Here is an 18580-nt window from a genome sequence, read left to right on the forward strand (position 1 = left end):
TGCAACTATTAAAAAAAGCGAGAGAGAGAGAAAGCCAAAAACCTTTTGAGTTTCTTCTATGGAAAAAGATTACGACACCACCAGTGTACTTAGAAAATTCTTGCTGATATTACAGGTTACTAATATCTGCAATCTGAATATATTTTCTTGGACTTTAGAATACCTTTATTAATTTTTATGTGAAATACTGTGCAGAAAATTTAAGGCATAGAGAACGCTATGAAAACAATTACAAGAATAAAATATGAAGCCCTAGAAGTAATCAGTGTTAATTTTTGTGGGAAATCATTCCCTAAAACACTATATGCAAAAATAAACTCAAGATGTATTAAAGACTTAAACAAAGGAGCTGAAACTGTTACATTACCAAAAGAAAATGTAAAGGAATTGTGAATTTTAAAGTATCTACTGTATGAAGGTTTACATTATTTTATCATCAGAAATAATATCTCTAATCAAATTTATTTAAAAAAAGAAATCTGTAGGATTTTAACCTTCTTTGTATTAACTGAAATTATAATATAGGGTTTCCTAGGTGGTGCTAATGGTTAAGAACCTTCCTGCCAACTCAGGAGACGTAAGAGATGCAGGTTCAATCCCTCGGTCAGGAAGATCCCCTAGAGAAGGAAATGGCAACCCCCTCCAGTATTCTTGCCCGGAGTATCCCATGGACAGAGGAGCCTGGCAGCCTACAGTCCATAGGGTTGCAAAGAGTCAGACATGGCTGAGCAATTTACCATGCAGGCAGTGATAAATATCTCCTAAATATTGAAAGTTACATACTAACATTACATCAATGGTTATCTTCTCAACACACCATGAATAAGCTATGCAACTTGAAAACATACATAACTTGGCAATGAATAAATTTACACTTTTTTGTCTTTTGTATTTTGGTTAACAATGGAAAATATTAATAAATAATTGGGAGTTTATTATTTGAAGTTAGGTAACTTTAGAATTATGCTCTTTAGGCTAAAGTACAGGAAATTAGAAAAAATATTTTTAGGCTGACTAAGCTGGGACCTGGACTCTGTGATATTTAAATTGTAGGAAGAAATAATGATTTGAATAAAAACCTAGACCCATACTGAGAGAGTACAGAACAATCATGGAAATGAAAGGAATTTTGTATATATTAATATTTTTAAGTGAAGTGAATGGAATTATGGAAATTCTCACTTAAACTTTTTCTTTTCTCCAGGTTTCTACTGAAGGATAAATTAGATGAGATACAACATTAATATATGCCTATTTTCTAATAACTGGTTATGTCACAAGAGTTACATTAACTTAAACAAGACATAACATGGAAGCATAAACTGTGACTTCTTATGTCCTTTCCAATTAACCTGAAATGACTAAGTTCTGACATGTTCCATAGACTCAGGCAGAGAATCTGGACACTGAACAGAACGATCACAGTAAGAGTCAAATGTTGCCCAAACATGCTCATGATATGGGAGGCATGAAGCACACAGCAGGTCAACACATGATCAAAGAAAGCAGAGGAAGGGAGTGGATCCTAAACAGCATATGACAAGATACAGAATAACCATATTGTTGTTCAGCTGCCAAGTCATGTTCAACTCTGTTACTCTGTGAACTGTGGCATGCCAGGCTTCTCTGCAGCCTTTAACTATCTCCTAGAGTTTTCTCAAACTCATATTCATTGAGTCAGTGATACTATCTAACCATCTGATCCTCTGCCATCCCCTTCTGCTCTTGCCCTCAAACTTTCCCAGCATCAGGGTCTTTTCCATTGAGTTGGCTCTTCCCATGAGGTGGCCAAAGTACTGGAGTTTCAGCTTCATCGTCTGTCCTTCCAATTAATATTTAGGGTTGATTTCTTTAAGGACTGACTGGTTTGATCTCTTTGCTGTCCTAGGGACTCTTAAGAGTCTTCTCCAGCACCACAATTTGAAAGGTGCTCAGCCTTCTTTACAGTCCAGCTCTCACATCATACATGACTACTGGAAGAACCATAGCTTTGACTATACAGACCTTTGTCAGCGAAGTGCTGGCTCTGCTTTTTAATATGCTGTCTAGGTTTGTCATAGCTTTACTTTCAAGCAGCAAATGTCCTTTAATTTTGTAGCTGCAGTCACTGTCCATAGTTATTTTGGAGCCCCCCAAAAGAAAATCTGTCATTATTTCTACTTTTTCCCCACCTATTTGCCATAAAGTGATTCTTGTCTTGAGAACCCTATGAACAGTATGATTCTTGCATTGAAAACCCCCAAAACAGTATGAAAACAACCACATTATTGGAAGTTAATAATTGAACAAAAGGAGCAATATCATGATTTCAGTAAATTATAAAATTTTGTCTAAGGTCAATAAATCTTATTTTTCTCTGATGATGCAATATAAAATATACTATATTTTTAAAGGGCCAAAATCTTCTTATTCAATATAAGCCTAAGCTCCATCATATGTTTTATATTTTGACATCAAAGTTCTAGTTTTTTACATTTCAGTGCTGAGATTGTGGTAAGTCTGTGCCTTTAGAGAATAAGTCTTCCTTTGCTTGCAGTTTTTATCTAAAAATAATAACTATGAAGTTACTTTGTTCCTGCCTTTACATCTTTTATTGTCATTCAGTTCAGTTCAGTTCAGTTGCTCAGTCGTGTCTGACTTTTTGTGATCCCATGGACTACAGCATGCCAGGCTCCCCTGTCCATCACCAACTCCTGGAGCTTACTCAGATTCATGTCCATCGAGTTGGTGACCTTCCAACCATTGACTGTCATTAAAAGGGCTCATTTGGTTACTAAACATATGCTTACTATGTACCCACCACATCCTCATTGCTCTATTGGTCCTATGAACTGTGTGTAAGAGAAATAAAAACTATTAAAAGTTAAAAATAAAAACAACAACTAGTATCAAATTTTGTTGAGTGGATTTCATGGGACATCAGGGTTCAGTGAAAGAGATATCTGTATTTTCTAGAAACATAGCAAACTTTATGGAAAAGATAGACAAACATTATAGGAACACAGATTTGAGGGTAATTGCAAATATCACTGTGAAGAACAACATAAAGTAGGGTAAAAGTTGGTTTAAACTTGACCAAATAAAGCAAACATAAAGTCAATTTATATGTCCCCCTGAGAGATGTAGTATAGAGCTTTTCCTTTGTACATTATATATACTATTAAATATATGTAGCACATATGCATATACATAACTCATGTGTGTGTATATATACACACACACACATATGTAAACAAATGTAATACAAACACACATTGATCCAAAATGTCCTGAAAACATAAACAACTGTTTAGACCAACACATTGAGACCTTCCAAACTATTTAAGAGGACAGTTGATTTCCTTTAGAGAAACTCTTGTTCCTATACTACACCCATGCCCCACTTTGCCTTGAATTACCCTTCCATATTTGCAATGGGGGGAAAAAATGAACTGAAAAATGTGATGTTAGGATTGTATTTAAAATAATGCCCTATCCTTCCTGGTGCTGCATTGAAATTGCCATGAAATAATTTATTTCAAGGGGTACTGAAAGATTACAATAGGCAATATTTCCAGGGTCTATAAATCCATATTATGAGTATCACAGTATATTAAATAATCCTTTCCAATGTTCATTCTGAAATATTTACATATATGTTATTTCTTGGAAGTAGACACAGATCTGCTTTCGCTGCTTTTCAGTTTAATCCCTTCATATTAAAAAGTACAATATGAATAATCAGGTAAATGTAGGTTTAAATTTGGGGCTTCCCTGGGTGTTAAATGGACAGATAGAGTTTACATGCCCCAAGTCTCAGACACATTGAATATCAAACATAATACTGAAATGTTTGAGGTAAATGAAAAGGTAGCATCATTCTCGGTTTCAGAAGATGTGAGAAAGAGAGAGGGCGATGGATTCCATAGGACAATAGTTTGAAGAGCTATTTTCATATACAAATGTTTTCAAATTATTGCAAGTAATGTGAAACTCCCTCATCAGCAGACCAGTGTTTTGTGTTTCCTGAAACAATTGGACCCGCAGTTATAAACAGTATTTCACCTCTTGCCTGGCTTGTTTCCATTTGTAGACACAGACACGCATTCATAAGGCTCTGAAATCTGGAAAAGTTGAGCAGCAAATCTGCTTGGCAGAACCTCAAAATCTCTTTTTATTGCTTTTTGAATAACTGAACTTTGATTTTAAAGCCATATTTGTGGTAAAGAGAGTTTAATCCATGCCATACAGAATTGTTTATTCTAATCTAATCCAAATATCATTTCATAGTAAAATTTTTATGTCTAAAATGTCAAACATTTCATTTTCATAATAGTGATATGATTTTGTGAATGGCAAAATGATTTCTTTAAAAACACTTTTGCAAGAAGTCCTGACGTTTGGTCTTCTGAAAACAAGCCTATATTTCAGAAACATAGTTTAAAATGCTTATCCTTATTCAGTTTAACACATCTTGTGAAAGGCATGACATATGTAAACAAGAACATATAAATATCACATAGTAACTATTAATTAGTAATTAATAATAGTAATTAGTAATTGTTGTTCTGTAATGGCAAATGTACCCAAGTTACTTCTTTGCAGGAAAAAAAAAAAAAACTGTAATTTTCTCCCATTTTTCCCCATGTTCATAAAATTAGAACACACTGAGTATTTTTGGGAAAAAAATGTTCAGAAATCCCATTCAGAAGATATAAATGAACTTGAAATTCTAGTTTCCTGTAGTTTATTATTTCTTTATTTGGGGGGAAACAGGGATCATAATTATTCTGTACTTTAACAATAAAGACACAAATTATCTCAACTTTAATTATTTTGATTTAAACTCTAAGATAGCTATTCTTTTCTCAGCTCAAGATTTTGAAGCTACTAAAACTATTAGTTCTTATTTTAATACTGTTACTTTCCTTTGTGCCACTTTCTTAGAAAATGCTTTTGAGACACACTCAGACTTTTTTGGCATTTGACTTTTTCTTTCTCCTCTGATTATTTTATTTTAGTGTCAGCTGAATTTTCCACCTGGAAAAGAACTAGTAAAATCCTGGAAGCTTTTAAAGTCACATTCATCTCAGTCACTCATTAGCATTCAGAAATGTTTAGGCATAAAAATAAAATTAGTAGGAAAATATCTCTAATGTTACAGGTTTTAAACACCTGATCAAAAAAAAAATGGTTGCTAATATTTGAGTCAGATAATGAGAAAGAAAATCGGATAAATGCATAGAAACATCAAGTGTTTGTATTGCACTACTATTTAATTTATATTTGTTAATTTTTGACCTCCATGGAATTAACTTTTTCTAAACATTGGAATATATAGATTGGGCGAAGTTTTCAACAAAAAAAGGTCTTTGCATGCCATTTTCCCTTTAGCAGAACCATTTGAATATGCTTTCCATAGCCAAACTTCAAATATGTCCTTATTGTGATGTATATTTCTTATCTCCATTTTATTTCTATTTTACTCAATTCTATGACTGACCCTACTTAGACCCTTTGCTTGCTGTCTTTCTTAGGGCTATAATGAATGTTTACCTTAACCTTTCTTAGCCTGTTTTTTCCCTCTGTGCACTTTTCCTAAACTACATAGTCCACATACTTGGTTCCCTCGATATACTATAGCATTGAAACATGCATATTGCTATATGTAAAATAGATGACCAGTGCAAGTTTGGTGCATGAAGCAGGGCACTCAAAGCTGGTGCTCTGGGACAACCCAGAGGGATGGAGTGGGGAGAGAGTTGGGAGGGGGATTCAGGAGGTGGAGACACATGTATACCCACGGCTAATTCATGTTGATGTGTGGCAAAAACCACCACAATATTGTAAAGTAATTAGCCTCCAATTAAAATAAATAAATTTATATTAAAAATAAATAATAGTCAATAATATCCTATACACATAAATGTGTTTAGATCTAGTGTTCATAACTTGGAAAAATACTTTACTTAGTATTTGCTCTCACAAGATATCTTGCATTAAAAATATTAATTTGAAACCCACTATACAATGTGATCCAAGAAACATGATAATTAACTCTATTATGGTGTGCAAGTAGGAATACAAATAAAGTTAGGAAAATAAACTTGGAATATCAAGACATTTGTTTTTAAGAAATTAGTTGGTCTTAGAAATCAACGATGACACAAACAGATGGAAAGATATACAATGTCCTTGGACTGGAAGAATCAACATTGTTAAAATGACTAAGCTACCTAAAGTAATCCACAAATTCAATGTAACCCCTACCAACAGCATTTTTCAGACCTAGAACAAGAAAACAACAAAAATACAACTCATATGGAAACACAAAAGACCCCAAATAGCCAAAGCAATCTTGAGAAAGAAAATAGAGCTGGAAGAATCAGGCTCACTGCCTTCAGACTATACTACAAAGCTACTGTAATCAAAACAGTATGGTTCTTGCACAAAAAAAGAAATATAGATCAACAGATCAGAATAGACAGTTTACCAATGAGTGCAGGCACTTATGATCACCTGATATATGACAAAGGGGCCAAGAATATAAAATGGGAAAAAAGACAGTGTTTTCAACAAGTGGTGCTAGGAAAACTAGACAGCTCCATGTAAAAGAATGGAATTAGGGCATTCTTCAACATCATACATAAAAATAAAGTTAAAATGGATTAGAGACCTAAGTGTTAGATGAGAAACTATAAACTCTTAGAAGAAAACATAGGCAGAACACTCTATGGCATAAATCACAGCAAGGTCTTTTTTGATCCACTTCCTAGAGTAATGAAAACAAAAATAAAAATAAACAAATGAGACCTAATTAAGCTTAATACCTTTTGCACAGCAAAGGAAACCATAAACAAAACAAAACACCAATCCACAGAATGAAAGAAAATCTTTGCAAATGAATTGATCTACAAGAGATTAATCTGCAACATATAAAACCTGCTCATGCAAGTCAATATTTAAAAAAAAAATCAAAAAATGGGCAGATCTAAATAGATATTTATCCAAAGAAGACATACAATGGCAAAAACACACATGTAAAGGTGCTCAGCATCACTAATTATTAGCAAAATGCAAATCAAAACTACAATGAAGTCACATCACACCCGTCAGAATGGCTATCACCAAAAAAATAACATACAATAAATGCTTGAGAGGATGTGGAGTATAGGGAACGCTCTTACACTGTTGGTGGAAATGTAAATTGATACAGTCAATATGGAGAACAGTATCGAGGTTCCTTAAAAAACTAAAAATAAAGCTACCATATGATGCACCAATCTCATTCTTGGGCATCTGTCTAGAGAAAACTATAATTTGAAAAGATGTATGAACCCCACTGTTCATTGCAGCACTATTTACAATAGCCAGGACATGGAAGCAACTTAAATGTTCATCAATGAAGAATGGATAAAAAGCATGTGGTACATATATACAATGGGATATTATTCAGCCATAAAAAGAACTAAATACTGCCATGTGCAGCAACACAGATGGGTCTAGAGACTGTCATACTGAATGAAGTTAAGTCCACAGAGAGAGACAGACATCATGATATTGCTTATATGTGGAATCTTACAAAATAATGGTATTGTGGAATCTAACAAAATAGAGTCACAGATGTAAGAAACATACATATGGTTATGGGGGACAAGGATGAATTAGGAGATTGGGATTGGCATACATGCTGCTACATATAAAATAGATAAACTAATGGGAACTACTGTATAGCACAGGAAACTATCTATGCTCAATACTCTCTAATGACCTATATGGGAAACAAATCTAAAAAAGAGTGGGTATAACTGATTCACTTTACTGTACAGCAGAAACTAACATAACATTTTGACTGAACTATACTCCAATAAAAATTATATAAAAAAGAAATTAGTTGGCTCTTACTGAGGTATGAGTTTTTGGTTTATTTATTTATTTATTTTTGGTCTCATATTTTTCTTTGAATGTTGTCAGAAATTTTATATTACATTGATATCCAAGGCACAAAGATCACTTTAATAAGCATTCACTCTGCTTTTCTAATATCCTTTTAAAAATCTAACAAACATATTTTCAATAAGTAAAGGATAAATGACAAGTAATTTCCATATTTTTGTTTTGAAAAGTGAATTCAGACTGGATCTGTTCTCTGAAATAGTCAATCATACATAAAATTGTCAGATTAAAATTGAGCATTTGAAATGAATATTAATACATTTCCAATTAATCTATTTCTTTACATTAAACAAACAAAAAAATCCTTAGATATGATTTACCTTTAGAAGCAGTCAATACTATTTTGGTGAGATGTCATAAGATTTTGAAATAGAACTCAAATTCTATACTTTAACATTTTTGTTAGTACATTGTCATAAATAAAACACATCAGTGCATTAGGTCACACAATAAGTATTTAATGAACACCATCTAGTTGAGAATATTCATGTGCAAATCTATTGATACCTACCTGTATGCAGTTGTGTTGAATGTATACCAAGGAATAAAAGTTCTGAGTCAGAGAATATGTATATTTAGCTTTAGCAGATTCAGTCAAGCATTTTTACCAAAATGAAACACCAAACAATAAATATAGTCCCTATATATCCTTGTCTAGAATCCACAGAGGAAACGGCAAAGTAAACAACAAATTAAAAGTATGTTGATAAACACAGTAATAGAGGTTCACAACAGAGTGCTAAATACTACAATGTGCTTTTGTGTACATATATACACATAAACATATGCTGAAGCTTGCAAAATAATATATTATTATTACTATCATCTTAGAATAACAATGCTTCTGTATTGTAAAATAATTGACATTGGAAACTTAAACAATTGACTCCCATGAGAAAAAGTAATATTTTAATTTTGTTTAGTAATTTGCTGAACAGTGCCCTACATGCCATTTGCTTGAAGTCTAGAATAGTAATGTTCAGTTCAAGTTGATTCCAGATGTTCAGCTCTATTGAATTATTTTCAGGATTCTTTAAGTGCTAAACTTTTTCCTCCCCTCCTGTCTGATTTAGATACCAATTCTCTAATAGAAATTATCACACTTTACTTCCCAGAAGAATGGACTGCATCAAGAGTCACCATGTGCTAATTAGGAAAAATTCTCCTGATACAGCCATCTGTCTGTCCCTGACACACTTTGGGAATATGCTTTTGCATATGAACATTGAAAGGTGGATTACTAAAACTACAATTTTGGGGACAAAGGGAGTTTTTTAGTGTATTATAAAACTTAATGAAAGTTACATTTAAAAAATCACCACAGTCAAGCCACCGAGACTTGGAAAATAAGTACTACTTGGTGGTGATGACACTGTAAACAGCAAGGAACAGCCACAGTGGTTACAAACCATATTTCTCTGAGCTGCCTCAACTATCTGGATCCCAGCCCAGGACATCAGGTCTCTATTAGCACCTGTAACAAGGAGAGACTAGATGCATCCCAGTCTTAAAAGAGGGGTTGCTCAGAGGTCAGCAGTTTCAGAGGTTTTCTGTAGGGGACACATCTGAGTACCACCAGCAAGAAGTCATAAGCAAACTGAAGATTACTGCTCCAAGGAACCATGTAAGTAATCTTAGCTGGGAAGGCAGGAACTGTGTTTTACTTACCATCATATCCTCGACACTTTTCAATGAAAGACACAATTGTAGTTACTTGACATATATTTGATGAATAGTAGAAAAAATGAAATTCCAAGTGAAATAAAAGTTTAAAAAACTATGATAGAATAAACATCAAGTTGAATGAGCTATTTGGGGGTCAAGATAAATACACTGGGCTATGTGTAGGAGTTGTATGTGGGTGTAGGTATGTATACACTCACTTTGCAAAAAAAACTCATAATGTATTAGGGCTGGAAGGCCCTTTAGAAGTCATCTAACATAGCTCATGTCATTCAAAGAGGAACATTCCTGGCTGTACTTACACTTCTAACAAGTAATGTACACTGGGATGGTGAGTTGAGTTCAGAATTCTGTCTTTTGGTTTAGTTATTTTTTTCAACTAGACAATGATGTTTCCTTGGGGGTTATAATATTAAGCACTGGGGAATATAAAATCCTGTTCTTTTCATATTATGTGTACATCTGGATACATTATAATAGAACTTTGGAGGGGGGGATAAAATACTTATAGATAAAAGTAAAGATTCATTAAGACAGCAAGAATTCAATTATGACAGCAATTAAAAGATGGTTGAACTATTGGGCCTAAAAGTGAAGACACTGAATATGAATATATTTGCTTTATGAATAGACTAAGAATAATTTATGTTATTACATATGGATTCCCAATGAAATCTTATGCCTAAATAAAGTATATCTTCTATCCCATACCATGTTTGGGTTTCTCTGGTAGCTCAGCTGATAAAGAATCCACCTGCAATGCAGGAGACCCCAGTTTGATTCCTGGGCTGGGAAGATCCCCTGGAGAAGTGTTAGGCTACCCACTCCAGTATTCTTGGGGTTCTCTGGTGGTTCAGATGGAAAAGAATTTGCCTGCAATGTGGGAGACCTGAGTTTGATCCCCGGTTTGGGAAAATCCCCTGGAGGAAGGCATGGCAACCCACTCTAGTATTCTTGCTTAGAGAATCCCCATGGACAGAGGAGTCTGGTGGGCTACATTTCACAGGATGGTAAAGAGTTGGACATGGCTGAGCAACTAAGCACACACACAAACCACTTATTTATATATACCATTAAAATATAATTTACATTGTTTTATAAGGCAATAAACTTTTTAAGTACAGGTATTTTTCTAGTACTAGCTCTCACATTAACTCTGAGTAATAGAAACACATTGATCTGTGGACACCTCCTGTCTTATTTCTCACTGGTCAAATTTCTCTCCATAGGTTCTTAAATCCCCAGCTCTTTAAGATGAGCTCATACCACAAGGCAGCTCTTCACCTGAGTCTGAAAGTGGCAGGAGAATCCCAAATGTTTTCTACAGCTCTGTCATGGAGGACTCTGTTGGGGAAGCTATTCAAATACAACTGGAATAAGGTGGAGGGGGGTGGTGCTGTTTCTATAGTTACTTTGGTTACCCAGGGGAAGAAGAGACAGCCAGAAGTGTTGAGAGATGAGGTGTTTCTAAGACAATAAGGGAAAATAAAAATAGAGCAGGGAAAAACTAATAATTGGCATCATTTTATGGTGAGCATGAGGACACAGCAGTACCCATAAGTGAAGTAACTTGCCCAAGATGATATATTAGCTAGAAAATGGCAAGTCCAGGGCCTGAACCCAAATGCTTCTGGCCAAAGCCAATGCTCTTAATTTTACAGTGAACTGACTCGTGCTCAGTTTAAATGGCATGCAGCATAAAACAATAAATATTTATGGAACACTTACCATACGTCCAACAAATTATGAGGAGTCATAAAGAAAGTTATTAGGTACCTCATTGTGGTTTTGATTTGCATTTCTCTGATAATGAGTGATGTTGAGCATCTTTTCATGTGTTTGTTAGCCATCTGTATGTCTTCTTTGGAGAAATGTCTATTTAGTTCTTTGGCCCATTTTTTGATTGTGTCGTTTATTTTTCTGGAATTGAGCTGCAGGAGTTGCTTGTATATTCTTGAGATTAGTTGAGGTACCATTTCACGCCAGTAAGAATGACTGCGACCCAAAAGTCTACAAGCAATAAATGCTGGAGAGGGTGTGAAAAACAGGGAATCCTCTTACACTGTTGGTGGGAATGCAAACTAGTACAGCTACTGTGGAGAACAGTGTGGAGATTCCTTAAAAAACTGGAAATAGAACTGCCTTATGACCCAGCAATCCCACTGCTGGGCATACACACCGAGGAAACCAGAATTGAAAGAGACACGTGTACCCTAATGTTCATCGCAGCACTATTTATAATAGCCAGGACATGGAAGCAACCTAGATGTCCATCGGCAGACGAATGGATAAGAAAGCTGTTGTACATATACACAATGGAGTATTACTCAGCCATTAAAAAGAATACATTTGAATCAGTTCTAATGAGGTGGATGAAACTGGAGCTTATTATACAGAGTGAAGTAAGCCAGAAAGAAAAACACCAATACAGTATACTAATGCATATATATGGAATTTAGAAAGATGGTAACGATAACCCTGTATGCGAGACAGCAAAAGAGACACAGTTGTATAGAACAGTCTGTTGGACTTTGTGGGAGAGGGAGAGGGTGGGATGATTTGGGAGAATGGCATTGAAACATGTATATTATCAAATGTGAAATGAATCGCCAGTCCAGGTTCAATGCATGATACTGGATGCTTGGGGCTGGTGCACTGAGATGACCCAGAGGGATGGTACGAGGAAGGATGTGGGAGTGGGTTTCAGGATGGGGAACACGTGTACACCCGTGGCAGACTCATGTTGATGTATGGCAAAACCAGTACAATATTGTAAAGTAATTAGCCTCCAATTAAAATAAATAAATTTAAATTTTAAAAAAATAATAAAAAAAGAAAGTTATGAGGGGAATAAATAAGAAAATAATTCTAAAGTAACTGTTATCTAGACCATAGTGTATAGGAGATCAAAGAAACATTAAGGTCACTTCACATTGTTTGTTATGAGAGATGTGGTCTGGATAAAGTGGATTGAACTTTTAATGATTTGAGTCATTAAGGAATGGGCGAACGTATATGCATGCATGCACATGAAAAAATAAGATCTCTGGGCTTTCAAACTGAGAAATGTAAGTTGTACAACAATATATTTAGTAATATCAGCTATTAAGGAAGAAATATTGTGTGGTACAGAATACAAGTGGGTTAGAAGTGGTTACTTCTGTATGGAGAAGCATGAGGGAAGAGCTTCACTTTTTATATTATACATCTATATTGTTCTTTTCTTAATAAATATTTGAAATGGTTTAAAATATTTAAACCATAAATATTTTAAAATTTTAAACCATAATTAAAATGATTTTAAAATTTCTCCTCAAATTCCTCTAGGCTCCTGAAGAAGTTCAGTTTCCTGAAATTTCTCAAACAAGCTTGCACACCTGATGCTTTTGGAGACTGTAAGTGTACCCTTCCCTTACTGTAAGAGCTGACTGCCCAGGTCCTAGTTGGCTTTAATGAGACCTATGTGGTTGTAGCAATTGTGCCAGCTGGACTTCAGAAGTGCTACTGACTGACTGATTCCTCATGTGCCTCCCTCCTTCCTTCTGTATAGTTTCACTCCGCCTGTACCACTATCCTATGCTGAGTATACGGGAACATAACTAGGCCCTTTTTGTTCACAGGCCTTCAGATCAGGAGGAAATGGTTCCAAGGAAGCAAGAGAATATCTGGAACTATTATAGAAGGTAAGATCCTTGCATTTGAGTTCATGATTCGTAGGGTGGATACTTTGGGGCCTTTGGATGGCATTGAGTCTATTTTTTCTCAGAAAGTCACATGAATATTTGAAGGAAAGAGGGTGGACTGTGGCAGGCAGCCTCATGGTCAGAGATCAGCTGGGGATGTTGTTTAACTCCAGTTAAGCCTTTTGCCAACTGCCTCCTCAGCCAACGTCTGATTGTAAACCTCATAAGAAGCCGTAAAGCAGAACTATTGAACTGGCTGCTTTGAATCCCTACGAACAGAAATCATGAGAGTTTATAAATGGTCATCATTTTTTAAGAGGGGGTCAGCAAAACTTTTCTGTAAATGACCAGATAGAATAAACTTTAGCCTTTGGAGAACATATGGTATCTTTTGAAAATATTCAATTCTGTTCTTTTAGCATAAAAGTAGCCTTAACAGATAATAATTAACAAGTAAGCATGGGCATATTCCAGCAAAAATGTATTTATGGACATTGAAATTTGAACTTTATATAAATTTTACATATCAGAACATATTACACATATTTTTATTTTGTCAACCACATCCAAATATAAGTACCACTACTGGCTCACAAACTATACAAAAGGCCAGGTTGCTGATTTTTGTTTAAAGGCATTATATTTTAGGGTAATTTGTTATGCAGCAATAGATGACTATAGAGAGAGGGATCATCAAATACTCTAAATAAGAAAACCTCCAGACACGCATAGGAGAAAAGACAAAGTCCTTGAAATGAGATCAGCATCTGTGAGGGCTTGAATGTATGAGTGCAAGAACAAGACAAAAGAAACGTCACCCCAAATAGTCCCTCTCCTCTCTGCTATTAACTGGGTCAAGCTTTACCACTAAAATTCTTAGACATAGCATTCCCTTTAAGAAATGCCTAGAACTGAAAAAGTCTATTCAGCATTCCTTCGTTTAAGAAACTTGACACTGCTTCTTTGTTAACTTATTGCATTCAAATTCTAAATCTGAATGACTATATTTATAACTTGTGTTTCTTAATTCATCAGTGGTGAATACAAAACTCTGAAGTCTAGTGTCTGATTTTTTCTGTGAAGGAAGCAATGGGTAACGAAGGTACACTAAGACCAGCAAAACAAGAGTTTCAATAGTTTGGGCAGAAGAGGGACAGATAAAGTTTGTAACACGTGCTACAATCATCAATAAAGTGAGAGAGTTCCAAAAAAACATCTACTTCTGCTTTATTGACTATGCCAAAGCCTTTGACTGTGTGGATCACAACAAACTGTGGAAAATTCTTCAAGAGATGGGAATACCAGACCACCTGACCTACTTCCTGAGAAATCTGTATGCAGGTTAAGAAGCAACAGTTAGAACTGGACATGGAATAACAGACTGGTTCCAAATTGGGAAAGGAGTACACCAAGGCTGTATATTGTCACCCTGCTTATTTAACTTCTATGCAGAATACATCATGAGAAATGCTGGACTAAATAAAGCACAGCTGGAGTCAAGATTGCCAGGAGAAATATCAATAACCTCATATATGCAGATGACACCATCCTTATGGCAGAAAGTGAAGAAGAACTAAAGAGTCTCTTGAAGAAAGTGAAAGAAGAGAGTGAAAAACCTGGCTTAAAACTCAACATTCAGAAAACTAAGATCATGGCATCTGGTCCCATCACTTCATGGCAAGTAGATAGGGAAACAGTGGAAAGTGACAGACTTTATTTTGGGGGCTCCAAAATCACTGCAGATGGTGACTGCAGCCATGAAATTAAAAGACATTGGCTCCTTGGGAAAAAACCTATGACCAATCTAGACAGCATATTAAAAAGCAAAGACATTACTTTGCCAACAATGGTCCATCTAGTTAAGGCTATGGTTTTTCCAGTAGTCATGTATGGATGTGAGAGTTGGGATTGTGAAGAAAGCTGAGCGCCAAAGAATTGATGCTTTTGAACTGTGGTGATGGAGAAGACTCTTGAGAGTCCCTTGGACTGCAAGGAGATCCAAACAGTCAATCCTAAAGGAAATCAGTCCTGAATATTCACTGGAAGGATGGATGCTGAAGCTGAAACTACTCTGGCCACCTGATGTGAAGAACTGACTCATTGGAAAAGAACCTAATGCTGGGAATGATTAAAGGCAGGAGGAAGAAGGGAATGACAGAGGATGAGGTGGTTGGATGGCATCACTGACTCAATGGACTTGAGTCTGAGTAAGCTCTGGGAGTTGGTGATGGATAGGGAAGCCTGGCATACTACAGTCATGGGGTCTCAGTGTAGGACATGACTGAGCGACTGAACTAACTAACAATCAGCTATGGTGTTCTCAGACCCAAGCGCACTTGGGCTCCTAATGTCCTCACTGTTTCTGATTATACAAACAGCTTTTTCTTCACAGCATAGTTATGTGACCAGGGCCCTGTAGCATGACCAGAAGATATTCCAGTATTGGCTCCTTTGAGTCATCAGACCTATGTCTGCCTTACATCTACCTAGGCTCTGATCTAAACAGCCATGGCAACTGGTTCAGACATCTAAGAGAGTAAAAATCTCCTTGGGGTCTTACTTTCCTTCCTGTGTGATTAGCCAGGATAATTAAGACAGAAATAGACTAATGAAGTAGAAACTCAAAGGGAAAGGGTAGAGATCCTTGCTGTCATTTTTCAGTCGCTCAGTCATGTCTGAGTATTTGCAGCCCAATGGACTGCAGGTTGCCAAGCTTTCCTGTCCTTAATTATCTCCTGGAGTTTGTTCAAACTCATGTCCATTGAGACAGTGACGCCATCCAACCATCTCATCCTCTGTTACCCCCTTTTCCTGCCCTCAATATTTCCCAGCATCAGGGTCCTTTCCAATGAGTCGGCTCTTCACCTCAGATGCCAAAGTATTGGAGCTTCAGCATCAGTCCTCCCAGTGAATATTCAGGGTCGATTTCCTTTAGGATCGACTGGTTTTATCTGCAGTCCAAGAGACTCTCAAGCGTCTTCTTCAACACCATCACAATTTGAAAGCATCAATTCTTTAGTCCTCAGCCTTCTTTATGGTCCAACTCTCATATCCGTACATGACTACTGGAGAAACCATAGCTTTGACTATGCTTTGCCCCTTTTTACTGAGGTCCTCTTGGACTCTATATAAAATTTATTATTATTTTTCCAGAATTCTTAAAAATTTCCTAAATTAGTATATGTGAGAAATTGGTACCAAGACTATTTTCTACCTGCCTTGAGATCTGATTGTTATCCTTGCCAAAACAAAATACAGCAATAATACAAGGTGTCTTGTAAGTTGTATCATGAACGGTAGTGGACCAGTTTTCAAGCTTAAAATTGCACAATTAAAGGATCTCTGAAGTTTTCTACTCAGAAAATAACTTCTGTACCAAGGTAATTTCTAAAAATTGCTCTGGAAGTGTATCCAACTAAGGACTAATAAATGTCTATTTGCCTAGCTGAAATCAATTTAAGAATTCAAGTATTAATCATTAACTCAACAAGTATTTATGAGGCATCTATATTTGACAGATATTATACATGATATTAAAAAGAATATACTATTAAATATTCAAGTGTATTAAAGAGTACACTATAAAAGAATATGACACAATTTAAATGTGACATAAAATGATGTTTGTTTTCTGACACTAAGGTAGTATGATTAAACTTTTCACTTGAAATTTTGTCTAAAAGGGTAGGAATGTTCACTTTGAACACTGACTTTACTAAGAATAAAAGACAAATTAGGTTAAAGTAATTAGAAATCTGTAAAATAAGAAGCTTTCTAAATTGATCAAATCTGTCTCTACTTCTGTGCTTTCATGACTTATTTCTAGAAAGAAAAAGAATAAAATGAGTGTTGTCAAGTTAATTCACAATTCAGCTTCTCTCTCACTCAGTGCTTATCTGAAAGAGGTACCTTTGAAAATAGCAGCATATCATTAAGGAACTAAAGAATATATTCCAAAATATCTTTTTAACTACACATAAATAATTTAAACAATGCTTTTAACTTTCTTGGCTAATTTACCATCCATTAATGTAAGCATCCAAATCAAGAATCGGAAGCATTTTTATACTGACATAAATGATTCCACACAGGAGATAGAAAGAAGTTGATAAATTTACTAATTCAATGTAAATTTCTAATTCAATGTAAATTACTAATTCAATGTACTAATTTCTGTGAATTTGGAAATTCTCAGTATGAATATGGTCATCACGTTGGTGTGCAAGACAATCTTAAAGTATCTTTGATGCTTTCAATTCTTACCATTCTGTGTATTTTGGCAAAACCTTATAAGTGATGGAGAGTTGTAATTCTATAAGGAAACAAACAAAAAAGCCTTCAGAGGTAAAAGCATGAATTAGAGTGAAAACTATTAAATGACTCAAATTAAATCTTAATTAGTCAATTCACCACTGGTGGAATAAAAAATAAAATCTTACAAGGAGATTAGTAAATCTGTTTCTAGGGCCCTTTCTTGGTCAAATCATGAAAACACTCTTTGCATATATTCTCATGAGATGTGCATGTTAACCAAAACAGCCTATGATCACCTTGGTCAGGCTTGGATTCTTTGCACGGGGGTGGCAAGTAAATTTTTGTCAGGGAGTTGGTTGCTCTTATGGGGCTTCATGAGATGTATTTTAAACTTTGCAAAAGTCAAGGCATTAATTACAATTTTTTTTTTTGCAAAATAAGTGACAATGTTAAATCTATGACAGTAAATTAAATTCAGCACTGAAAATTTGTCTGTATTTATCTCTACCTCAAAATCTTTCTCATACACGTAAATATTGCACTTTTGCATATTTCCATATATGTATATACATATGCCCCATATATATAAAATAATATCTCTCATCTCTCATCTCTCTCTCTCTCTCTCTCTCTCTCTCTCTCTCTATATATATATATATATATATATATATATACACACACACACACATATGGGGATTCTCTGGTAGCTTAGTGGTAAAGAATCTGCTTGCCAGCGCAGGAGATACAGGTTTGATTCCTGGGTCAGGAAGATCCCCTGGAGAGGGAAATGGCAACCCATTCTAGTACTCTTATCTGGGAAATCCCATGGACCGAGGATTTCAGGCTACAGTCCAGGAGGGTACAGTCTATGGAGGTGCAAAAGAGATGGACATGACTTATCAATTAAAACAACACAAAAACAGCACACACACGCACACATATATAAATATAAATATATATATATATATATATACACACATATAAGAGAAATCCAGTGAAAAGAATTGTGTAAATAAAACATTTAT

This window comes from Budorcas taxicolor, chromosome 4, assembly GCF_023091745.1.
Source record: "Budorcas taxicolor isolate Tak-1 chromosome 4, Takin1.1, whole genome shotgun sequence".
Taxonomy (NCBI): Eukaryota; Metazoa; Chordata; class Mammalia; order Artiodactyla; family Bovidae; genus Budorcas; species Budorcas taxicolor.